The sequence below is a fragment of the Bos grunniens genome, chromosome 16, assembly GCF_055505025.1.
Source record: "Bos grunniens cultivar Pamir isolate PY7600 chromosome 16, Bosgru_T2T1.0, whole genome shotgun sequence".
NCBI classification, from domain to species: Eukaryota; Metazoa; Chordata; class Mammalia; order Artiodactyla; family Bovidae; genus Bos; species Bos grunniens.
The window spans coordinates 41,420,668-41,447,034 of record NC_141180.1 but is presented as its reverse complement, the minus strand read 5'-3'; the positions used below and the strand labels follow the sequence as shown (position 1 = coordinate 41,447,034).

Here is a 26,367-nt window from a genome sequence, read left to right as displayed (position 1 = left end):
CCATAACTGTTTTGCAGGGGGAAAAAATCTTGCTAAAAAATGATTTTATTCTACTTATAAGCCTTTTGGACAATTTATATTTCTAAAAAATTTTAAAAGCATAATTTTAGTAAGCATGTGGCATATGCACACTTTTTGGTTATATTGAACCTGCCCCTAAGCTTTTTTAAAAGATGGAAGGCTAAAAACATATTGCAGACTTTTTTCTGTCTTCTAAACTGTTCAGTGACTATTAATTCATTATCACTCAAAATAGGTAAAATATAAAAGAGCTATTTATATTTTATTATACCTTCTATTTTATATATGGTCATATACTGTTTTTTGGTCTTTTATTTATGACCTTAAGAAAGAAATGCAAAAAATGAATCCTATTCTAAGTCTTTTACAGCAAAATTCAACCAAAGCAACTCCAGGAAACTTGTTGTCACAAAAAGTCAGGAAATTCAAAACTAAGATTTAATTATTTTCCTTAATTTACTTTATTACCTCTATTTATTAAAACTGATAAAAATTCTTAATGAGAGCACTTCAAACAATTGACATATATTTCTATCTACATAATTTGTAGCACACCAAGGTGAAAAAAGTAGAAGAAAGCAAATAAGAAAGTTTCAATCTTTATGCAGGAATTTCCTGTCTTTTCTTAGGTTAAAGCCTGACTTCTAGTTATTTTAAGTTGGTATTTATGAGTGATGATCTCTTAGTTATTATTTAGACATTGAGATGGGTGAGATAGTCTCCGTAGAGAGAGGAAAGTGGGTTGTTTTTAAAAAACAAATCTCTCGTACAGTAATCAAAAGCTTTGACTTCTCTTTAGTAAGGGTGGATGCTGGTGGGTAAGTGAACATTTTTGCATTACCAAACTGTATTTCCTTTTTATGTCCTGTAACAGTTTTAAGACTTCAACCAGAAAAAAAGGGGGTTGAGGAAGAAGATTCCTTCATTAGGAGTTTTGTGCCAGAACTCTTTCCCACAAAGTGAAAAACTTGGGTGGTCTGTAGGGTGAGAGGTGGGGGTAGATAGTATATTTTGGTTTTTAAAAAATATAAACACAGTATCTTGGCAGAAAGCTCAAATGCCAAGCAGGAAGGACATTAAACCTATTGACAACTGCAAGAAAGTGATCAGTGTGAAATTTTGTCCCATTATAACTAAATTTTCTTTGATTTTGAGATCTATGGCTTAAAAAAAAAATAGTGGGAGTTGAAAATGTAAATAAACTGTTTTATATTGATTCTTTTCAATTAAGAAGTGATGTTGTTGAAGCTAAGGCTCTGAATTTCCTTTTCTTAGATAGCGGAAAAAATTCTCATTTTAACTCAGTAACTAGTCTAACTTATCAATCACCATGTGCTAAAATGCAAAATAACTACTAAGTTTCTAAGAAGTATAGTTTGGACAGGCCTTGCAAACAATTTTATCTTTCTGAAGATGTACAATATTTTATTTTAATACTTACACTTACCATTATTTCCAGGGGTAGTTTTAGTAGAGGATGTTCATTGTTGGTTAGTTTCCTCTGGAATAGATCCCTTGATTCCTAAAATATTTGTATATTTCCTTACAAAGTAATATCAAAATAAAGTTAAACATTATCCTAATTGCCCTGGAAATAGATAAGGTTATTTTACCATACATATGTTTATACATGTTGGTATATATACCAGCGCATAAACTACCATCTTTCCTTTAGTTGGCAGTGGTTTATACAGTGAGCTTTTACTTTGGATTTTTAATTTAATCCATACAATTTAAAAATACATATCATTCCTTCCCGTTTGTTAAAAGCTTGCATCAAAAATAGGCTGCCCGAACTCCACCGAGCACATTCAGGGGTTCCTTGTCTATGCTTTTTGCAAATTAATAATGTTTCTGCTTCTGTGCTTAGGCCAAGGACACCATCGGGTCTCTCTGTCTCCAGACTAAAAGTCACCCTGAGGGAAAAAATAGGTGAGGAACCAGTGGTGATTTGTTTCTTTAAAGCAAAAATACCACTTAATATGAAAAAAGACATTTAAATTAAACATACGTGAAATGAAAGCAAGTTAGGAAATTCAATTATTCTATGGAGTAAAAACACAAGACAAAAAACCCTCAAATTTGAAAATTCTTAAATATTGCCAAAGTACTTTATCTTCTTTGGTAACTATATCGAATAGTAAAAGTGTGTTTCTTAAAAGAATAAACTCCTGTAAAGCTACCTAATAGATTTTTTTTGTTTTCCTATGTTAAAAACAAAACAAAAAAAAACTGCAGATTTAAAAAATCTTACTTGTTCTGTTAGAAATAATTAATATGGAAGCCTCCAAGATACAATAGGAAAAAAAAAAAAGGATGACTACTGAATCATTTAAATGGAAGAAATAGCTGTAATAAATCCTTGCTTTTTATGTTTTAGCTAAAAACCATGAATAAAAGAGAAAACTTTTCTACCAGTTTTGGAATGATCAAAGTGGTAACTTTTAAAATAAATTCTTTCAACAAAATATAACTAGGGGGAACCTTTGGTAATCAAATGTTTTGCCAGAGAACTTGTGACAATGTTTGAATTGTTGCAAAATGTATGATTTGGAAAAGGATTTGTTAAGGAATCACTATAAAATGACAGAATTTAAAGGAGGACAAAAGAGGGTACATTCACACAAAAGCCTAAAGGACAGATGTTTTCATTATATGGAATTGTTTGGGGATAGATATAAATAGGGGTTAAGGCAGTAACGTTTTTTCCAGAACGTTCTTTTAGGGACCCATCTCTAAAGTTCAGCATGGATCGTATTGCACGTATTGCAATCCAGACTTTCTCCATTATTCTCTCTATTGGGATTACATTCAGCTTGAGGGTTTTCCTCCCTCCCACCTTCCTCCCCCTCTCCCACCCTCCTTCACCCCCAGGACAGCTGGAAACTGACCAAAGAAAACTTTGCTTTCGTTTACAAATTCCTATTTTATCAGTGGGTTTCTAGACAAAGTACCTTATCATTTTAAGTGCTCAGAGAAATAGAAGCACTGTAAAATATAGCCAGGAGGGCTCAGCTGACCAGCAGTTATCAACCATTCTTAGATTTTTAAAAAATGTAATACAGAGATATATATTGGAATATCTGAATATAGAGGTTTTTATTCTCCAATTTATTTGGTTGCTGACTCAATAAGTTCTGGGTTGGTGCTCTTTTCTGGACCAGTCCTATCTGCATTGTCTGGTAGGCAAAAATTCTTGGCAGCCTCTCCTTTTATTGTTAGATAATATTATTCCTGATATTTATATTATATAAAATTTAAGAAAAGCACTCTTCGGATAGCATTTTAAAAATAGCAAGTATTCTTTACTTTGGGACAAAATGGATTCAGTCCTGGGATGCTAAATGTTATACTTCAGCTCTCATTCAAATACGTTTTAAGTCTCCGGATTATCAATTTCAACAATTCAAAACCAGCCTCATTAAATTATTCTTAAGTGTTTGGCGTCTTTTCATATTTCATTTTGAAGTGGGAAAACCTTTAAATTTAAGAAAATACTTAAACTCTTCCAAAATTGAACAACATCTAGTAAATCGCAGTGTACCACACATCGTTGCTGTTTTAAAACTAAACGCAGACCTGTCTGTCACAATCCCGCCTCGGTTTCTCTCCCATGTGAAAGCAAATTGTTGGCTCCCCACCTGGGCTCTCCTGGTCACAGCCCAGGTGAGCAGTCAAGAAGGCCTTACCCACAGGTCTTCCCTCGAGCAGTCCTTTCTCGGCAGTGTCCCCGAGGGCTTCCTGGCCCCTACTGTGCAAAACCTGTGAAGAAAAACACTGGATATGAGATTCGAAAAAGGAGCAAACAAATGTCTTCCTCCTTGGAAACAGCCACTTTTGTCCCCAGCTGTCCATGGCGTTGCTCTCCCTTGCCCAGTCTAACCAATGTGCAGACTACTGTACAACGGCATTGTCCTGAACAGGTAGTCTGAACACTGGGGCGACGGAGCAGGATCTCCAGAAGCTTCCAACTATGCACTTAAAAATCCTCTCCCGGTCTTGGGGAAAAGCCTCCCTTCCTGCACCAGGGGTTGCCTTCGGCTTCCCCCCCTGAATTCTGCTGCCCCGACTGAGACTCAAGGGCTGTGATTTCCAGTCTTGACGTGGCACATTTGCTGCAGACTGGGGAACTGGCAATGAATTTAGGACCAGGAAAAGGGGGAGGGCTGGGCTGGAGAGTCCATATATGGGATGATGTCACCCTGGGGAGGTTTGGGTATGCGCTGTGCCGCTGGAGAGACCGCTGGAATCGCCTGCTCTCAGACATGGGTCTGTGCATAAAATGGTACCAGATGTTTTAGTGTAATGTTAAGCAGTCATTTCATCTTCAGGCCAGATTTTTTTCCTCAACTGGGCAGGAAGTGGGCCCCAGTATGGAAAAGCTGTAAAAAAAAAAAAAAAAAGAGTCGAGATGTACAGTTCTGCTGTGGCCAACTGAAAGTGAGTTAGTGTAGAAGTACAAATTTGCTGTCCGATCCAGGCTAGAAAAGTAATTTGAAGATAGAGGGTAGATAAAAAAGTAAACAGTAAGTTGAACACTGGAAGCCAGGGCTCATTTGGAAACCTTTTTGAGCTTTCCTGTGGTACTTTATTTTCTGGTATTTCACTCGTCAGAAAGGGCAGATAAGTTCATTTTTTTTTTTTTTTCCTCTCTCTCTCTCTTTCCCTCCTCCTCCTCCTGTCTGTTGGATCTGTCAGCGGCTTGCAGGCTGATCTAGACTTGAACAGTAATTATAGCAACTTCCTGAAAGTGAAGCCCCCATGAAAAGTCTGGAGAAATGTTCTTTGTCATGGCCTCTCCATGAGTAATTAGTTCCACATGTGGCCTTCCTCAGCGATTTTGGCTGGCTCTCCGAACGCTGTGCTATAGCTTGACCTAAAGAAACTTAAACGTTTTCATTTCAAGCCTCCACTATGAAATAACAACTCCGATCTCCTAACAAATTACCTCTGGTAGATCCATGCTATTAGGTACAGCACTGTTTTTTTCACTGGTAATTCCTGGTTCTGTGTTAGTATTTTTGTTTTGTTTTAATGGTATTCTACTGCTTAGTTTTATCGCTGGTTAATTAAATCTGTTGAAATTTGCCAAGTACCGCTTGACCAAAGGTTATAACGTATCAGCCTGCTGGCATCTACTTTTCTTCTCTTGGTGATGTTTTCAATTATATATTCTGTTGAATATTCTGATTGTCCAGTTCTCTGACTTCCCGTCCATAGTATTCTGATTGAAGTTTGAGTTGCCTCAAACAAGAGCTTGATTAATAGCCCTTCCAGAGATCAAAATGTGAGAAAATTTCTAGATAGCTTCCAAATTTGAGTGGCTAAACTAAGAAACTTAGAATTCTTTCAAGAAATACAGCCAAAGAAATTCATTTCTACTGACTGTCCGCAGTACTTTTTAGAAGCAGAAGAATCTCTCTCTTTAAAATATGTTGGATTGAATATTTCAGAAGACTTCAAGTGAGAATTCTCTCAAAGCATTTTCTTGTTGTTAAATGTCTTCTCTTGAATTAACATACCATTAAAGGGTTCAAAAGTTATTACAAGCCCTGCTCACCTAATGAGGGAGATTAAATAAGATTAAAATAGAATTATCCAGCAGTTTAGGATGGAACTAAGATATTAGCATTAGGTGCATCATTCATAGAGAGATTTAAATCATCAGTGGAAATTTGGAGGGATTACTTCCTATCATTGTACTTCTGCTTCCATGCTTATGTTTTCAGGGCTTATTCCATAGTGATTGAGCAAGCCCAGTGTGCCTCAACTTCTTTTTCCCCTGTCATTACTTCACAGTATTACATAGTGCTAGAAATATGCAAGTGTGACTGTGCTGTGCTTAGTTGCTCAGTTTGTATCCAACTCTTTGTGACCCCATGGACTGTAGCCCACCAGGCTCCTCTGTCCATGGGATTTTCCTGGCAAGAATACTGGAGTGGGTTGCCATGCCCTCCTCCAGGGGATCTTCCCAACCCAGGGATCAAACCCAAGTCTCCCGCGAATTCTTAACCGTCTGAGCCACCATGCGAAGCCCAAAGTAATAGTCTCATTACATGTGGAGATGTCTCATTACATCTGTCTTTTTTGAGTATGTATATGTTTACTCACAAATCATCATAGAGGAGCCATGAGCCAGAGGGATAATAGTCAGTCAGGAATCTAGCACTCCAGCTATGGGCTTGTTGCTGTCGCAAACAGTGAAAGCCTTTCCTCTGCCCTCTATTGAACATTTTTATTGATGAAACATGCCTTGGGAATTTTTGTAAGGCTGATGAAAGGTGATTCCAATTAATCTGCTCCATGATTTCATCTTAGTTCACACATCTATGCTTTTTCAAATATAAGAGATATCTGTTTCTCAAATAGGGTTTTTTTAAATGACATTTTATTTAAGGAACTCACTTTTATACTTATTTTTACTGCTTTTGAAGCATTTTAAGTGATTTTATACAAAAACAACTAGACAGGTTATGTTCCACTTAGCATATATGCCCATCTCATTGGGCCTCCGAGTGAGAAAAACTTTCTTCCAAATAGTTCAACAAATATTTACTCCTGCACGTCGGACACGACTGAGCGACTGAACAGAACTGAACTCATGTGCTAGTCACAATGCCAGGGACTGGAATTAAGATGAAAAAGATATGAATCCTGCCCTCAAAGAGCTCACACTTACTTCTAACATTAGGAATGCTAATTTGTGACCAAGTTCAACTGGAAGAAGTCTGCCATGCCTTTATGGAAAGCCCTTGGCATTCACTTAGAAATGACCTGAGGACTTTTCTTAAAGTTATAAATTAAATATCTAAATTGTGATGGGCTCTAAAAAACAAAGTTAAATGTGATAAAGGCGCTTGCCTTTGAGTACTATTGTTATTTAACTCAGTTATTTCAAAAGGTATTGACCAAAGTGATAGTTTGAATCAGTGGATGGTTTTGGGTGACTATAGATTTTGCTGTTTTTGAAAATGTCATGAAAAGGAAGCACTGTTTCAGTTGGTTATCATTCCCAAGCCTAGCAAATTTTTATAATTTTAGAAATTCTCAAACTAAAACCAGGACTGAGTCTTGTTTCTATATATTTATAAAGGAACATTTATAAAGTGTTATTAGTATTTACAGTTAGAATAGTCTGTGACATCTAGGTATGCACCCTTCAGATAGCATTTATATAGCTTTAATTTTGTTGGTTGCAAGATTAGTACAGGGGCATTATGAAAGTTCAAATAATAGAAAGTATGTAAGGAAAAAGTTAATAATCTTTCCCTCCAACCCCTACCCTCTCTGCTTTTTCAAATTAATGGTAACAGTTTAATGTGAACCTTTTTACCACCTTCTGAATGGTTATTTTATAGCCTCTTTATAGATGACAAAATTGTTTCATATACAGTCTATCCATTTCTTATAATAACTTTATGGGGTAAATATTATGATTCCCATTTTATTGGTGGTGAAATTGAGGCTCAAAGAGGTTAAGCATATTACTTCATGTAATTACAGTAAGTGGCAGAACTCAACTTTTTTCTGACTCAAAGGCTGTGCTGAGAAGCATATTGTTAGCCCACATAGATAAATTTTTCCCTTATTGGATTTGAATAGCACTTTACATTTCCTGTTAATAATTTATCAGTTATCTGCTGTCTTCTTTTAGCTTTGTACTAAAATATTATTATTTCACACTTTGATTTTTTTCCCCAAGTAGAATATATTAATTGAATTTAGAAATGGTGTCTGTACTCTCCTTAACTAACCTGAAGTAGGCCAGTCAGTAAATTATCAAAAATTAGTAAAAGTTACATAGTATGTATGTGATTTCCAATCAAACTTTTATCATGATAATAATTCAAGAATTAAAGGTATACTATTTTTTATCTTAAATGGAAAATATGGTATAATTTTTAAATGTATGTGTATTGCAGTTATGTATCAGGTTGCACTGTTCTTTTAGAAATAATTGTGAACCTTGGACCAGCCATATTTCCTTACTTATTTTTGGCCTTCTAATCTTCTGGAAGCATCCTGTGTAGCTATCAGTCATACAATCTTGTGTGAAAAGCAGGATCTAACCAAGATGTAGCTTTTCCTCTCTTGTTGTTGTCTCCTTCCCAGTTTGTATTTGAGATAAAATCTAGTTGACCTCAGTTCATTGCAAATTAGGGAAGATAACCCCACTTAGTTTGGCTTTATGTTGTATGGATTAGCACTTTTTCCCCTTTTTTTATTGGAGGCAATGCTGTCTTCTGGTCACCAGCATTTCCTATTTTTGTCAGGGCCTGAAAGAGCTGGGAGATTTGTTGTAGCAAAGCTTTCCCTTTTTCTCTCCTTCTCTGACTATCAAACAAATGGCTGCCTTCAGATCACTGCAGTAAAGTGCCTTCTTAGCCAGAGATGTAACATCAGAGGCTATAAAAAGAGGAGAAATAGTCCAGAAGAGTGAACAGATTTTCTTTCAACAACTGAAAAAGAAGTTAAATTAGAACACCTGTAAATCATAAGCTTAGTGCAACTGATTTTACAGTCTTCACAAAGCTTGCAAAATGCAAAGATTGTGAGAGAGTTGATTTTAAAACGTACATTTACTAATGCATGTTTTGTTTTGCCCGTCTCTAGAATTTCCATTGCTGAGTCTGTTTATTTAGAAATCAGCCCCTAACCAAAATCAGTAAATATTTTATGAGCACTCTTTCCTCAAATCAATTGAGAAAGATAATGTTACGTCTTTGAGTTTTACTAACCACTGGCGTGCACAGCAGCCATTTCTGTATTTAAGAAACATAATACATCCGGCAGACCAACCTTACTAACTCTGGCTCCTTGAAAATCAGTCGCATGAAGGTAAATATATGATTTATGACTCCAGTAAAATTTGAAGCAGTGTCTTGAAATCTTTAGGGGGAGGTTAAAAAAAAAGGATTGGAAAATTAATGCTGGCCTTTTGAGGCAGATTTTAAGTGAGAGCGTACTAGGAATGCAGTCTGCTGCCTGCTTCAACCCTCAAAAGCTGATGAGCATCATCTGAATGCTATGTACTATGAACTCTCATTGAATTCCATGTTACAATCAGACTTTAAAATGAGTATTGGCTCTCTTGGACAAGAGAAATATGGTGTCCTCAGGTCACTGACAATTTTAGAATATTGACTCCTGATGTCTTTTGACATCACCAATAGTTTATTTCCTTAGTACGACTCAGAAACAAGCATGCATGGTATCAAAAAGGGGAAAATAAATCTGTGTGTGCATCACATAGAGGCTCAGAAAGCATATTTTTCAGGGGTAGAAAAAGTATGCTTTTTGTGGTTGGGAGTGCAAGTGAAGCATGCTGGCTCCAAGGAAATACGTGTGTGAAGAGAGCTTTCTGCTTATTCCAGAATACCTGCAATGATGCAGTATATCGTTCTAGAAGCTCCAAATCTTTGTGATGATAGGCATACCTGCATAATACATGGCACAGTATCTTTATTATAGGATGTAAAATCTTTTGGTATATTCAGAAGGGAAATACAAATTATATGAATTGCTAAAAGGGTTAAATCCAACATAAATCTATTTAGTTAAGAATATTAAGGTTACCTTAACTGGCTTCCCAATTCTGTTCATTCTCCAGAGAATTTATTTAAGGGATATATGACAGCATATTAAAATACTTCGTTTCATGAGAAGAGAAGAGAATTTACTTTCATAGACACACAAAAGCACTTGGTGTATAAATTAGTTCATGTTGAAAAGTTATTTCCATGTTGTAAATGAATATGAATCATATATCTTTATAAAATCACTTATTTGCATATTAAGGGAAAATTGCTTCAATATGCCATGCAGAATCAGATTATGTAACTTGACACTCAGAACTACAATGTAAATGTTGTATAAAAAGGGAAGTGTACTGTTTTCCATTTTTAAAGGTTTGTTTTGTTTCTTTTTAATACTTTTTTTTGAGACTGATTTTAGACCATGATTTTAGGCCCTCCATGCTAGTTTTTCACATGTGATATATTTAATCCCACAACCTTCAAAGGTAGGATTTCTCCAAGGTTGCAGTTGAAGCAGAAGCCCCAAGAGACAGTAAAAAATAAGAGTTTTGGAACTAGAGGCTGTGGGTTTGAATCCTAACTTCACAGTTTACTATTTGGAGACCTTGGCAATTGTTTAACTGTAGTATTATGAGCTCTCATTTCCTCATCTGTAAAATAGGGTTTCTCTGAGGATTAAAAGGGGTAATGTGAGAGAAAAGCTTGGATCAGGGCTTGGCCCAGACAAAGGCCTCCTGAAGATTAGATGCTGCTGTGAGGGCACAACCAGGCCTCCATCTTGAATTCAGTTGTTGTTTAGTCGCTCAGTTGTGTCCGACTCTGTGACCCCTTGGACTGTAGCCCGCCAGGTTCCTCTGACCATGGGATTTCTCAGGCAAGAATCCTGGAGAGGGTTGCCATTTCCTTCTCCAGGGGATCTTCCTGATCCACGGATTGAACCCATGTCTCCTGCATTGGCATGTGGATTCTTCACCACTCAGCCACCAAGGAAGCCCTTTGATTCAGGTACTGACCCTCTATTCAAAACCTGGTCCTGTGACTCCAAAGTGCAAGCCACACCAAGTACTGTTCAGGAAGAAAGTGCTCTTTTCCTCAGGTATTTATAATCTCATTGGGTAAATAAATCATCTGTGTGTAAAACAGGTAAAAATAGAAGAAAATACTTGATTCTGAAAGGAAGACAACAGGATTTTTAAAAACACACTGTAGTGGAAGGGGATCCTTAAGACAACCTTTTGGAGAATCTCTTGGAAAAGTCAGTAATGACCTTCCTCTCTTTTATCTGCTTTTATTACAGTTTTGCATGTATATATTAAAACACGTGTATAAATGTGCAAGCATGTGTAAGTGCATGTATGTGTGTGTATATATTTATATACTTTGTAAATATTTATATGATTTATAAATATTTTTGTATATCTATATCTCTATATACTTTTAAACTAAACCAGATTTCTGTATGAGAATTACCAACTTCAAAATCAATTCTTTTCCCTTTTTAAAAGCTAAAGCATGTGAATGTTTTGTGTAATCTTAGATGTTAGTTTTCGTGCGTGCACATTTCATTATTTTTTTGAAAACTCTACCTACCAGAGCTTTTATAACACCAGTTAAAGGTTAATAAGTGAAAATCAGGTAGGAAATGCCTTTGTCATTTTGTAAATGTACTGTTTTAAGGGGATTGATTTCTCTGCAGATGGAGCTATAGCTGATTACATTTAAAAACTGCACACACACTTTCTGTATGATTGGTTTGGTTTGGGAAGTTTATGCCCAACCTTCTGCCTTGTAGCAAAATGTTTTCCTCTAGTGCAGTGGAACTTTGTTTCTGTTTCACCTTAGTCTTTTCAAGGAAGAACTAGTCTTGAATTTTATTGGCCAGGATGGATTATGATTCCTTTTGAAATATTGGCTTGCTTTGTTGGGGAACTAGTTTGTTTTCTTTAAGGGATCTAGACCCCACTGAAAATGTTTGGGGGTGGCCTGAGGTGCTGTCTGGCCCAGCGTGTGCATCAGTTCTCTAGAGCCCAGGCTTAGAGTTCACTTTGCATTTTCAGGGCCTCATGAAATTATTACTGAGAAGCTCATCAAAGAACTAAAAGAACTTAAAGTTCTTTTTCCCCAAGTTTTATAACAGAGAAAACAAGAACCAGAATAAGCTGTATAAGAGAAATCTTTTGATTTTTCTAAAAGTAACTGCCTCTGCCAGTAGTGAAGCCAGTGTAAAGATAACTTACTTACCTCACTTTTTTTTTAATGATTCCAGTCCCTGAAATTTTGAGTACTGCATTTCAAGTGATTAGTTTTTGTAAAGTTGAGCCCCTCATTTTTTTTTTTTTTAACCATTAAAAAGAACAAGAAAGTCAATGGGAGTTTATTTTCCAGCAAGTTTTGTCTAGCCTATTTTTTAAGTCAATTTCAGTTACACCTCTGCCTTCAGACCATAAAATAATTGCTGTTAGTCTCCCATTAATGCTCATAATGGGTTAGGTTGAATCCAATTTGTTAATGTCCATTCTTACTTCATTTTATTATTTTTTAATTTTATTTTGCTTTGACAATACTTTGTATATTCAGACTCGTTTAGTTCCCTGCCACTTCTGTTGCATTCCTATATTGTATCATTTTCAGTGCATTTGTCTGTTGTATATATATGCAGGGTTTCCTGAATGTATCAACTGCCCCAGTTTTTGACTTTTTTCTTTTTGGTTACTTGGCTCAGCTTGCGGGGTCTTAGTTCAAGACCAGGGATCAAATCCATGTCCCCTACAGTAGAAGCAATTCCCCAGTTATACCTGTGGGGAATTAAAAATAAATGAATTTAATTAAAAATTCCCACATTGTATATTTCCTTCATATTCAGTATAGGAGAGTTTTAGTGAGTTTTGGGGATACTGATGGAAACTGTTTGGTAAGACCCTGGTAAAGACTGTTATTTGTAAGATTATTTCCATAATACCTAATATTCCAAATTCCCTTTGCTTACCTACATCAGTAGAAGTTTCAAGTTAACCTTTGTAGTGAAACCACTAAAGCCAGCTTGCTCCATGCCTACAGCAGATGTTTGGTGATTTAGTATTTGTACAGAGTAAAAAAAAAATAATTGTATTTGATTTCAAATTTTCATCTTTCCTGTACAAATTCCACTTCTTTGAAGTTAAATGAAACCTTTGCTTTCTTGGATACACCTGAGGTATAAGAAAAGAGCACCAGAATTGATTGATTCTAGTTCAGCTCTGCCATTTTCTCATTTGTGAAATGAGAGTGGTTGGGATGAGACGGTTGGGAGAAGGTCTGATTTAGATGATAATTTTAAACTAAATTGGGATGTTTTTGAAGACATTCTTCAACAATTCATAGAGCAACGATTTGGAGAAGTGTGACAGCATTGCCTTGGGGCCAGGGGTTACAGTGCTGTAGCAAATACCATTTCTACCCTTGTTAACTTTTGTGGTGTTGCTGAATGTTTAAAGAAAGGAAGATCTGAAAATATTAATTAAACTAGTCTACTGTGTCAGAACGCAGTGGAATGTACTATTGTACCATATTATATCTCTACCAAAGTGATCAAAAGTCATTCAGGAGAACAGGCTTATTAACTTTTGTTCCTTTCTTCTCCTTTTTCCTACTGTTCTGTCTTCCCCCTCTGTGTCTCTTCTGAGACTTTCTGTAGCTCTCTCCTCTCCTCTCCAGCCCCAGTTCTTCCTGTTTTTTTCTTCAGGAAACAAAGTTGGAATTGAGCTACCAGTGAAAATATATATTAGATGGTTTAATGAGATTTTGTTTTTTCTCCTTGAATTTTCAATCAGATTAATTTATCCTGTGTATGCATTGCTTTAAAAAAAAAAAAAAGGCTCCAAATCTAAATTAAATTCTTTTTATACCTCCTGTGCCCTTTAAAATAGTCCTCCACAGAAGCAGTGACTTTGGAATCTTTTTCTAATATTAGATATCTTTAGAAACAAGAAGAGAAAACAGTGGAGTTTTAGATTGATCACACTGTTTTACTTTTTTTTTTTGTGGCAACACCACACGGTTTATGGGATCTCAGTTCCCTGACCAGGGATTGAACCTGGGACACGGCAGTGAAAGCTCTGAGTCCTAATCATTAGACTACCAGGGAATCCCCCATACCATTTTGCTTTAAATTGGCTTTCTCAGTTCCAGAGACTATTGCACATCAGATTTTTCCTGATAACTTTATAGACCATTTCATTCACTCACCCATTGTTGTTTTGCTCTGCTGTTACTTCTCAAGGTGTTGCTTGACTTGTTCTGGTGTTTATGTCTCATCTTTTTTGCTTGATTATAAACTTCTTGAAGGCAGGGGGCCACACCTATAGTTGCTATATATGCTGCACAATGGCTTTCTGAATGTAATCAGGTTAATAAAGACATATTGATCAGTCTGAGATTTTCCTGAATGTGAAGAGTCAAAGGAGGTTCCTTCTTAAGTAGAAATCAAGACCATTCCAAATCACCTTACTAGATTACATTTTTAACTTCTGTATTTACATTTACAAAGACTGTCAATGTAAGCTGCAATGTAGAATGCTGTAATGCATAGGCCATTTGTAATGCATTTGAGACTGTACTTAGAACGTGCCACAAATGCTACAGATGCCATCTTACTTAAAAATCACTCATGGAAGAATATTTTAGATGAATGTCTGCTGGGAAATGACTGCCTGGAGAAATGTGGAAACCACATGAAATTCACTACGTAAAGAAATCTGGTTTCCATTTCTGCACCGAATTTTGTGCTATCAGAAAGAAGATAAGCAAGCTGTTTAAAACTAAAGTGAATGGCAAAGGGATTAAAATTTTAAATCCCATATGTAAATGTATTCTGGAATTTGTGAAATTTAATCCCGTCACATAGAATGCTTTAAGAAGGGAGAAAATATGTTGAGTCTTCTAGTCTTAGATATCTCAGTGGAATGGATGAGTAATTTTGCTTCCTGTTGATGAGTAGTAATACTCTAGCATTTGTCTCGTTGAAATTAAAACAAAAGCCTCATTCTGGTTTTTGGTAAGCAAACATGCTTTTGAGAGTGCAAAAGGAAAGAAAACAGAAAAACCCTCTTTTTTACTTAGTTTTAGATCACCCTTTCTAGGGATGGGAGAATTTTACTGTGGTGTTTTACTTTGGCTATGTAAAACTCGATATGAGTAGGTGTTTGGCTGGACTAGATGGGAATAGGAGGGTTGAATTGCTTCAATGTTCAGAAAAAATATTCTGGAGGTTTTTTTTTTTTTTTTTTTTAGTTTTCTATTTAGTAGCCCTTATACAGTTTAAATGTATTATAAAGTTAGCATTTAAGGAAGAATAAACATGATTAAGATAAAATAGTCTGTGAATAATTAAAATGTAAAGACCAATCATTCAAGTTGTTATTTCTGTTTAATAAATATGACCGGATTGTACACACCTATGTTTAGTAGTAACATACCTGCATTTCTGAATTCAGTGGGCCTTGAAAAAAAACACCAGATCAAGATTACAAAACTAAGTTATTGTATACTTAAGTAGATTAAAACTTTTGCTTCCACAACTTAATTTCCCACTTTATGTTGGAAAGGGAGGCTCAGTTGTTTGAGGCTGATTTTATATACTGTTATTTAACATGGTGTTTTTTGGATTTTATTTTGTTTTGCTTTTTACTATTTTAACTTGCAATCTGAAAACTTTTAGCTGGCTATGCTTAATATCTAATACATAATTTGTTAGCCTACATTTATAGCCAAGGTGTCTTGTGTCCTTTGAAAGTGCCATTTTTTTAGATACGATGTAAAAATAAACTTCCAGTCACTCCATTCACTTATTTTCTCATTCATTCATTTATTCCATGAACATTTATCAGACTCCTACCATATTACAGACACTGTGCTGGAGATGGAAAGATAAATACAAAACTCATGCTTCCAGGAATTTGAGATGACTTAAAGGCCAGACACAGTTGTTAAGAAGAAAGAATGATTTCAACCTTTTGGATAAATATGTATTTACAAAAATGTTCAGGTTTATCTAACAACATGCTGTTATCTGTTTAAACACTGCAGAATGAGGGTTGTTTTTTGTTCTTGTTGTTGTTCTGGAATAAGCAGTAGAATAGTGGCTGAGTGTACAGACTGTGGAGCTAGACAGTCATATCTGGAGCTTGTTGTATATCCAGCTCTACCACTTACTTCGCTGTGCTGTTGGGAATATTTACTTGTCATTCTTGTTATTTGTTGTGATCCACACAGGAATTCTCTTGCTTTTTCTATGATCTAACAGATGTTCGCAATTTGACCTCTGATTTCTCTGCCTTTTCTAAATCCAGCTTGTACATCTGTAAGTTCTCAGTTCACATACTGTTTAAGCCTAGCTTGAAGGATTTTGAGCATTACCTTGATAGCATGTGAAGTGAGTGCAGTTGTGCGGTAGTTTGAACATTCTTGGCATTGCCCGTCTTTGGGATTGGAGTGAAAACTGAACTTTTCCAGTCCTGTGGCCACTGCTGAGTTTTCCAAATTTGTTGGGAGCACTTTCACAGCATCATCTTTTAGGATTTGAAATAGCTCAGCTGGAATTCCATCACCTCCACTAGCTTTGTTCATGAGTGATGCTTCGTAAGGCTCACTTGACTTCACACTCCAGTATGTCTTGCTCTGAGTGATCACCCATCATGGTTATACAGGTCATGAAGATCTTTTTTGTATAGTTCTTCTATACAAAGTGGCAAGTGGTATTCTTGCCACTTCTTAATATCTTCTGCTTCTGTTAGATCCATATGGTTTCTGTCCTTTATTGTGCCTATATTTGCATGAAATATTCCCTTAGTATCTCTGATTTTTTTTTTTAAGAGAACCTAGTCTTTCCCATTCTATTGTTTTCCTCTTTTTTTTTTTTTTCCATTATTCATTTAGGAAGGCCTTCTTATCTTTCCTTGCTATTCTTTGGAACTCTGCATTCAGATGGGTGTATCTTTCCTTTTTTTCTTTTGCCTTTCACTTCTCTTCTTTTCTCAGCCATTTGTAAAGCCTCCTCCGACGACCATTTGGCCTTTTTGCATTTTTTTTCCCTTGGGGATAGTTTTAATCACTGCCTCCTGTACTTTGTTACCAACCTTCATCCATAGTTCTTCAGGTACTCTATCAGATCTAATTCCTTGAATCTATTTGTCACTTCCACTGTATAATTGTAAGGGATTTGATTTAGGTCATACCCGAATGGCCTCGTGGTTTTCCCTACTTTTTTCAATTTAAGTCTGAATTTGGAATAAGGAGTTCGTGATCTGAGCCACAGTCAGCTCCTGGTCTTGCTTTTGCTGACTATATAGAGCTTCTCCATCTTTGGCTACAAAGGGTATCAGTCTGATTTTGGTATTGACCATCTGGTGATGTCCATACGTAGAATCATCTATTGTGTTATTGGAAGAGGGTGTTTGCTATGACCAGTGCATTCTATTGGCAAAGCTCTTTTAGCCTTTGCTCTGCTTTGTTTTGTACTCCAAAGCCAAACTTGCCTGTTATACCAGGTATCTCTTGACTTTCCACTTTTGCCTTCCTGTCCCCTCACCTGCCTCCTGAGAAACCTGTATGCAGGTCAAGAAACAACAGTTAGAACCAGACATGGAACAAAAGACTGGTTCCAAATTGGGAAAGGAGTATGTCAAGGCTGTATATTGTCACTCTGCTTATTTAACTTATTTGCAGAGTACATCATGCAAAATGCCAAGCTGGATGAAGCACCAGCTGGAATAAACATTGCTGGGAGAAATATCAATAAATTCAGATATGCAGATGACACCACCTTAATGGCAGAAGCAAAGAGGAATGAAAGAGCCTCTTGATGAAGGTGAAAGAGGAAAGTGGAAAAGCTAGCTTAAAACTCAACATTCAGAAAACTAAGATCATGGCATCTGGTTCCATCACTTCATGGAAAATAGATGGAAAATCAATGGAAACAGTGACAAACTTTATCTTTTTGGGCTCCAAAATCACCTCGGACAATGACTGCAGCCATGAAATTAAAAGACGCGTGCTCCTTGGAAGAAAAGCTATGACAAACACAGCATATAAAAAAGCAAAATCATTATGTTGCCAGCAAAGGTTCATATAGTCAAAGGTATGGTTTTTCTAGTAGTCATGTACGGATGTGAGAGGTGGACAATAAAAAAGGCTGAGCACCGAAGAATTGATACTTATAAACTGTGCTACTGGAGAAGACTCTTGAGAGTGCCTTGGACTGCAAAGAGATGAAACCAGTAATTCTAAAGGAAATCAGTCCTGAATATTCATTGGAAGGACTGATGCTGAAGCTGAAGTTCCAATACTTTGGCCACCCGAGTGGAAGAACCGATTCATTGGAAAAGACCCTGAAGCTTGGAAAGAATAAATGCAGGAGAAGAAGGGAACAACAGAGGATCATATGGTTGGATGGCATCACTGACTCAATGGACATGAATTTTAGCAAACTCCAGGAGATAGTGAAAGACAGGGAAGCCTGGTTTGTCGCAGTCCATAGGTCACAAAGAGTTTGACACTGCTGAGTTACTGAACAACACCTTGTGATTTGGGGATAAAATCTCTCTGCATATTGCCTGGTGTTTATTAGGCACTTTAATACATGTTAGCTTCAGGGGTGATTCTCAAAGTATTTAACAAGCAGTATAGTAGGGGCACCAAACACTTAGAACTGCTCTTGGCTATAAAACCTGATATGACCAGACCAGTGTATATGGTCCAGATCAGCCCAGTTAGCCTCTATTGTTATTATTGTTTCTACTTACTTCTGAACTAGGCTTGATGCTTCACCCTTATCTCATTCTGTGGATCGTGACCTGGGAGCAGGCTCTGTGGAACTCACAGTCCTGGAGTTTCTAGGTGCCTGCAAGTCATATTTTTAAAATCTTTTTAAGTAATTGGACTTAGTAGAGACTTATTTTTGTATTCCAGAAAATTCAGGATGCTTTTCTTAGCTAATAATTTCTAGAAAGACACAAGAGCCAAGCCTTGAAGTCTCTATTTCTTTCCCCTAATGTTGATTGGTAATTGTAATAATGTATGTTTTATTCTTTTGGGTTTTTTTTCCTTCTTTTTCCACTTCTTTCCATTCCTCCTTTCCTCTTCCTCATGTCCTTCCTCTCCTCCCCCTCCTTCTTATTATAATAAAAAAATAATGTCTAAAGCTAGTTACCTTGCATTCTGTTTTAGAAAGAGATGTATACCATAAGTAAGTCTACTCTTTGTAGTAATTGATCTATAGTTTGTGATAAGGGTAGAATGGTTATAAAAGCATTTGGGGAAAATTAAAAGACACATGAGGTGCAAATGACTTTGTTTGTAGTCTAGTTCAGATCTGTCATTTTTTCATTTGTCAAAGGAGAGGTGGTTGGGAGAAGGTCTGACTTAGATGATAATGACAAAATAAATTGGGATGTGTGTGAAGATGTTCTTCAACAATTTATACAGCACCTATTGGGAAAACTATAGTTGTAATTTCAACTGAGACTTACTAGTTGCTTTGTTGTTGTTATTTAGTCATTAAGTCGTGCTGAAGCCTGCTAGGCTTCTCTGTCCATAGGATTCTCCAGGCAAGAATACTGGAGTGGGTTGCCATTTGCTCCTCCAGGGCATCTTCCCAACCCAGGAATTGAACCTGGATCTCTTGCATTGGCAAGCAGATTCTTTACCACTGAGCCACTGGGAAGCACTACTAGTTGCTTGTGTGCTAAGTCGCTTCAGTTGTGTCTAACTTTTTGTGACCTTATGCACTGTAGCCCACCAGGCTCCTCTGTCCATGGGGATTTTCCAAGCAAGAATACTGGAGTAGGTTGCCATGCCCTCCTCCAGGGGATCATCCAGACTCAGGAATTGTAACTGTGTCTCTTATGTCTCCTACGCTGGTCGGTGAGTTCTTTGCCACTAGTGCCACCATTGCTTGACTGCAGTTAATTCACTTGATCTCTCTGTTTCATTTTCTCCATCTATTAAATTGAGATGATGATAATAGAACCTTTTTCATTGGATGATGTGAGGATTAAACAAGACAATATTTGTCAGGCACTTAGAACATAAATTTTAATATAGTCATTTAATTTATTATGCTTATCAAGCATTTAGGATAGAGCTAGCATTCAGTAATTTTGCTTAATTTATTCAGCAGCTATTTAGAGTACTTACTTTGTGCCAGATACTTTTCTAGGCACTGGAGACACAACAGACAAAAATCCCTGCCCTACTGACTATCCAGAGCAATGGGGGGTAAAAAAAAAAGTTAAAGCAGAAATGGGGAGCAGAGAATCTAGGAAATGCATTGCAGTATAAAATAGAGTGGTTAGGAAACAACGCTGGAGGAACTATGTGCAAGTGGTGAGGGTGTGAACACAGACTGTTGGGGAAAGAGCCTTTAAGGTGGAGGGAAGAGCATGTCTGGAGGTCAGTGAGCCTGGAAGAGAATGAGAGAAAAGATAGAAGGAGGTGAAGTTGATCCTAGAGACCTGTTTAAGATCTGAGTGATATAATGACTGGCATAAAGAAGAGGAATCAGGAACATACCAGAGGAATCTTGGAGGGGAAGGTAGGCCTTGACAATGAATAAACTATAAGGAAGTGCATGGAAAAAGGAGAAAATTCCTGTTAAAGGAAAGAACAAGAACATAAACTAGGGTGCAGACAGTGGAGGAGGTAGGCTTGGATTACATCCAAGATAGCCCTTGTGAATAGAAGGTATGCTTTGGGGTAAGGAGAGACACAAGATTGAATAAATAGAATGGTATTGGGTGATGGAGCATGATGGAGCATGATGGAGCACCCTGAAAGCTAAACATTGGACTTTTAGTTTCTGATGATTAAAAAAAATATTTCTAGTCAAAGAAGCAAATCACTGATAAAATCTTAAAACCCAAATTTAAAATTCATGTGTATACTACACTCATAAAGTTTGGTGAACTTTGTTTTTAGAGGCAAAAAATATACAATTAAAATAATAGTTTTGACATATAATATCAAAAATTGTTATTTAAAAAAAATATACTCTATTAAATAAAAGATTCCCTAACACTCTTCAATGTCAGTGACAGTTGAACACATCATGGCTTGATAAACTGGATATTACTTTAGATCTGAAAGTCATAGTCCTTTGTATGTATGTATCTTGGTGTTCTACTGGTTCTCTTCTTTATGCCCACGATCAAGCTTTAAATAAGAGTGTTGTTTTGCTGGCTAATGTGTCTACCTGATTTCATACTTGTGAATAATGGTACAAATGAGAGAAGCACATGAGTAAAGTCATTTAAATGGTCACATACTTCCTTTGGAGAAGTATCTTGCAATTTGAGACTCATTGGCACTATTAATTAATTTCTTTTAGCTTCCTATTCAATGCCGAGTTATGCTAAAAGGTGGTAAGATAAATAAAAAGGGCATTTCTAGATGGGAAAGAACAAACACCACATGAAGTTCATCAGACTTTCAGATGTCCTCATTGGCTCATGTACTCATGTATTTTTCCATGTAATTTTTTTAGAAAAACAGTTTTTATTTGAGAGTAAGATTCCATCATCAAATAACCTTACAATAAGTTCATCTTACAGAATGAATTACAGTCCAAGACCACCATGGTGAATACTTCCTGACTCACAAAGAACTAAACTTGTATTTCACATATACTGGTCTTCCTTACAAATTTAGCGTTGTGTATAAACATGGTACTTGATCTTCCAAAAGTGAATTAGATTCAATTCTAAGCTGATTTTCCTGAAATGCATTTTAAGAAATAGATGATGTGCTTACCAGTTGTGTGATACAGCATAGAATATTGAGACTTTTGATTCTGTTCCTGAATTCACTGTGATCCTATGGCAAGGAATTTGGCAGTGTGTGTGCTCATTAATGAGTTAATGAGTGTCCTGAGTGTCTGAGAAATAGATGCAAAATATCAGCTAATACCCTTCATAGATTTTCACTGAGGGACTCTACACATGTATCAATCTGGTACTCACTGTAAAACGTGAATTGTTTCAAAAAATCATGACAATTACTCTATTAGGTCAGCAGGATCCATTAACTTTGGTTGGGGGACTGAATTATTTGCTCTTTTCATCAGTGATTTTGATGACAGAGCTCAGAATAAGTTCATTAGTTTTGGATAACATTCAGGCAGTGATGCTTAACCTCTTGTATGATCTAAATACAAAGTGGCACTTGCTATTCAAACAATGAATAAAAGGTGGAATGCAGATGAGGAAAAACAATGACACAGGGCTAATGAGAGGAACCAAGACCTCTTTGTTGCCATGGCCCATTTCTTAGCTTCAGCATTACAAGACTCTTGTTAAGAATTTTTAAGAAGTTTACCACAACATTATAATGAAATGATTGGGTTGGCTAAAAAAGTTCGTTTGGATTTTTCTATTACATTTTATGGGAAAAAATCCAAATAAAACTTTTTGGTCAACTCAATAATAGGGATGTGAACTGAATCAATAAGAGTATTTGTTAGAATGGAAATATATCAAGAATGATATTTCCCTGCTACTTGGCATTGGTCATATTTATGTGATATATCCCATTTAATGCCCATATTCTACGAGAGGTATGAAAAATTTGAGCAAAGTACCATAGATGAGCAACTAAAGTGATTTAGGGTTGGAATCTGGCAAGATGGAGTGGGGGTCCAGGGGTGTAAGTTTAAGAAAGAAGGTGTTATTTTGACTGGGGAAGAAGCTGAAAATTGACTTAAGCAGCTTAAAATTGTCTTAACTGCCTTTAATAAATTAGATTTCAGTGTAAGAAGGATGTTCACCCACATTTCATCTTCCAAGGGAAAGTAAACAAAATAAATTAGTGTAAATTGCTACCAGAGACTTAGATTGAACAAAAGAAAGAACTCCATGGAATTGACTGCTGTTAAATTCTAGGAGGTACTACCGTGATGTTATGGATTTTCTCTCTGTGATTATCTTTTACAATGAAATTTATCCATCTTGCTTTTCTGATTGCAAACTCTGTTTCCTTAAAACATGATTCTCTAAGGCAGTGTTTTAGCTGAAGTGTATTAGCAAAGGAATTGAAAAATTATTTCTGTCTCCATTGTTTTGTTCAATTTCTTGCTGTTCATGTGCTGCTGCTTAGTCGCTTCAGTCATGACGATTCTGTGCGACCCCGTGGGCTACAGCCTGCCGGGCTCCTCTGTCCTTGGGATTCTCTAGGCAAGAGTACTGGGGCACGTTGCCCCATGAATCCTCCATGGATCTTCCCAACCCAGGGATCGAACCCAGGTCTACTGCATTGCAGGCAGATTCTTTATGGCTCAGCTGTTCATGTAGGCATGGACTTATGTTTGTAAATATTTTTATAGTGGTAGGAAACAGCAGTATATACCATTATTGTCACTGAAAAACAATACGTAGTAGCTTGCCTAAACTCTGCTTCTAATTATTTATATGGAATTTTATGTAAAGAAAATACTTCAAACTTAGTATAATATAATGACCTATCTATTGTTGCTTGATTGTCAGCTTTCAGATTTCCCTAAGAGAATCCATGATTTGTAAATTCAAAAAATATGACTTGGGGTCACATAATAGACATAAGGGCTGCTTTCCAATTTATTTGGCAATAAATTCTCACCTTCTGATTACTGTTAGGTAGCTTAATATAAGATGTTATAGTAACAATTACTCAGAAACACAAGCAAACATGCCAAACATAAAAATGATGCTTTCTAATGTATTTCTTTTGCTTAAAAATACTCCAGTCAGGAGTGAGAAAGATACTTTTTAAAAAATGTGCTCCTGCTTAGTTGCTTCAGTCATGTCTGACTCTTTGTGACCCTATGGACTGTATGTAGTCCGCCAAGGTCCTCTGTCCATGGGATTCTCCAGGCAAGAATACTGGAGTGGGTTGCCATGGCCTCCTCCAGGGGATCTTTCTGATCCAGGATTGAACCCACATCTCCTGCATTTCCTGCATTGCAGGCAGATTCTTTACTACTGAGCCACTGAGGAATCCCTGTTATAAAAAAATACTTTTGTATATTTTTTGAATTTTGAACTATATAAATAACTTGCTCATTTAAAATGTTACCTTATAATATTAAAAAATTTTTAAAATACTTCAGTATTTAAAAAAAATACTGGTTCCCCCAAATAATTTATTTTAACCTATAAATTTTGCATTAGAGTATTACTCTTTTCATTGTTTTCAGGGCTTCAAGTAAGGTGGCCTGAATAATAGATGCAGAGGATGTTTTGAGAATGAATACCTGTCAAATCTTTTAAATATTACTCTGGTAGAGAAGCATGTATCTTTCTTAAGGCACTTAACATAAGCAAGTATCTGGTATGATTCTGCTTCTTCATGTAAACAGATGTCCTTGAGACTTTATATTGAATTAACCATTTTTTCAAATATGAAAAGAAAATATAGTTAGAAACAGTTGAATAGTAGCTCTACTTTCTCTTATGATAAAGGGACAGGAAGAGAACTAGCATTCTTTATTCTTTTCTTTCTTTCTTTCTTTCTTTTTTTGAGACCTGAGATAATAAAATACAAGCTAAAGCAACAGGCAGTGTTCAGGGCTGTGTTCAGCTTAGGGTGCTATCACTTGGTATTATGACTAGAGGACCAGAAATACCCAGATCCTCTGGAGGCCGCAGCAACCACTCCCCTTGTGGTTTCTACAGCAAGAATGGCAAGAAAAGCAAAATAGCCCCTCATTATTTCTGGGGATTTGGCCCCAAACCCCAGCGCAAAGAACTCTGGCCAGATGGGCCAGACCACCTATCTGCAGCAGCCACTTCTCCTGATGTGGTGAAGCCTAGTAGCTTCAGACCAAGGGAAGACTCTTCCTAAAGTCCATACTGCATTTTTGCCTCTTCTCACTCTCCAATTCCATGTAAGAAAGAATCAAGGGAGAGTGATGTGTTTGTGCCTGGGGGAAGTGACCCTTGGCCCTAAAGATCCCAGCTACCAGGGAGGATTTAAACTAGAGGGAGAGCCAGGAACCTGTGTGCTGCTGAGATCTCTGTTCACCCTTCAGCAAAGGTAGCTCAGTCTATCAAACTACAGCAACTCCTCCTCCTGGGGTGGTTGAGGGGCAAATGGTGTGTGGGGAAGGTGGTCTTAAAGGGCATGTTCTCCAAAGGGCAACAGGCTTGGGGACGCTGATGGTGGTGAAAAGTAAATGAGCCACACTGCTGCTTTTGTTTCAAAGTCCAAGGCACACATCCCTCATGTGCACATGTAACTCTTTGTCCTGAGGCTGAAGACTTGGCGCAAATGCAACCTTGTCATTTCAATCAAGTTTACAACTAGGCTCATGATCCCGTTTCAGCGATTGGCTGTTTTCAGTCTGTCCAATGAAGCAATCTTGGTAAGTCTGGTTACATGTAGGTATGTGTTAAAGACCCAACTGGTCTTTAACCAGATTAATCTTTCAAAAATACAGCTTTATTGGGTGAAGGGTGGATGGGAACTTTCTGTACTGTTTTTCCAGCTCTTAGGTAAGTCTAAAATTATCTCAAAATTAAAAAAAAAAAAAAGTTTTTAAAAAGTAGAAAACGAAAGGCCAAGACAATAAATGTATTTCAGGGGGAAAAAAGGTGAAAATATATGTCCTTAAGGGAATAAAGATAATCCTACATGTTTAATATACCCCCCACCCCCACTGCAAAATAGCTTTTATGTTGCCACACTGCTCAGAAACTTTTAGTGACTTCCTACAGTTTATAGAATGCAATTCAAATACTTCAGGCTTGGAATTCAAATCTCTCAACTTACGCCCCAATCTACCTTCCCTGGTAAAATAAGTTCCTATCACCTACACTGCTCTAAATTTCTAGCCAAACTGGTCTTCTCACTGACCATGGGGATTTCCCTTTAGGATGCCCTCTATCCTTCTATCTCATGAAATCTACAGCAACCCTGAAAGACACTTAAATTCTCATTTCTTCCAGGAAACCTTCCCTAAACATCCTCAGACCCAATGTAATAATTTTTTCTTCTGTACTTTTGAAGTGAACTGTGCTTTTATACCTTTAGTGCTCCTATTTATTAAAACTCTTTATTTTATTTTTAGTTGGAGGATAATTGCTTTAAAATGTTGTGTTGGTTTCTGCTGTACAACATGAATCAGCCATAAAAGTACACGTATCCCCTCCCTCTTGAACTTTTATCAGTGACCTTTTATGTGCCACGTACTATGTTGAGTGCTGGGAATATGAAGCAAAATTTTAAAATATTTTTTAAGGAAGCCTTTCTTATTTCCCCATGGCCAGCTTAGTCACAGGGGTCTCTCTTTCAGACGCCACTGCATCTTGCCTTTACTACTATCTTACTTAGAGGCACCATGCAATGTTATTTGTTAGATGGTGTGTCTGTCTCCTTCTCTAGACTGCAAGTACTTCAGGGACAGGCATCCAGCCTTTTTTCCAGTGTGTCTCTCACACTCAGAATAGTGCGTGTAGCAGTGCTCAGTGTATGTGCACTGAGTGAGACAGCTGCAAAGAAATTACAAGCTTGAAGGTTGTGGTTAATCGTTGGGATAATTATGACTGAGGCCCTCACTTAAATAGGTCTTTAGCTTTTAAGCAAGCCTCTGAGAATCACATTCTCATGATTTTTTTATCCTTTTTTCAATTAGTGTATAATTTTAGTCATGATATATATCATTATTAACCTATGCCCTATGACCTAGAATTAATATATGTCGTGATATGGATACATCAGTCAGCATAAAGGTCACTTTACAAATCTACAGATATATAGACTTTTGAATTATGAGAATGTGTCCTACATTCTCAGAATGTAGTGTGTCCTG

At 36.7% G+C, this 26,367-nt stretch overlaps 1 protein-coding gene and 1 long non-coding RNA gene across 20 annotated transcripts in view; one reads left to right on the top strand and one right to left on the bottom strand.

Annotated features, from left to right (window-relative positions):
* DNM3 (dynamin 3) overlaps window positions 1-26,367 on the top strand; it is a 658,236-nt gene that overhangs the window by 357,859 nt on the left and 274,010 nt on the right. The window lies entirely within an intron of this gene.
* Window positions 1-26,367, bottom strand: part of LOC147356694 (uncharacterized) — an 81,245-nt gene that overhangs the window by 2,114 nt on the left and 52,764 nt on the right. Inside the window, exon 1 of the long non-coding RNA XR_015143476.1 lies at window positions 1,469-26,367. This exon is cut by the window's right edge and continues 52,764 nt beyond it. This is a non-coding gene — a long non-coding RNA (uncharacterized LOC147356694). The remainder of the gene's footprint in view (window positions 1-1,468) is intronic.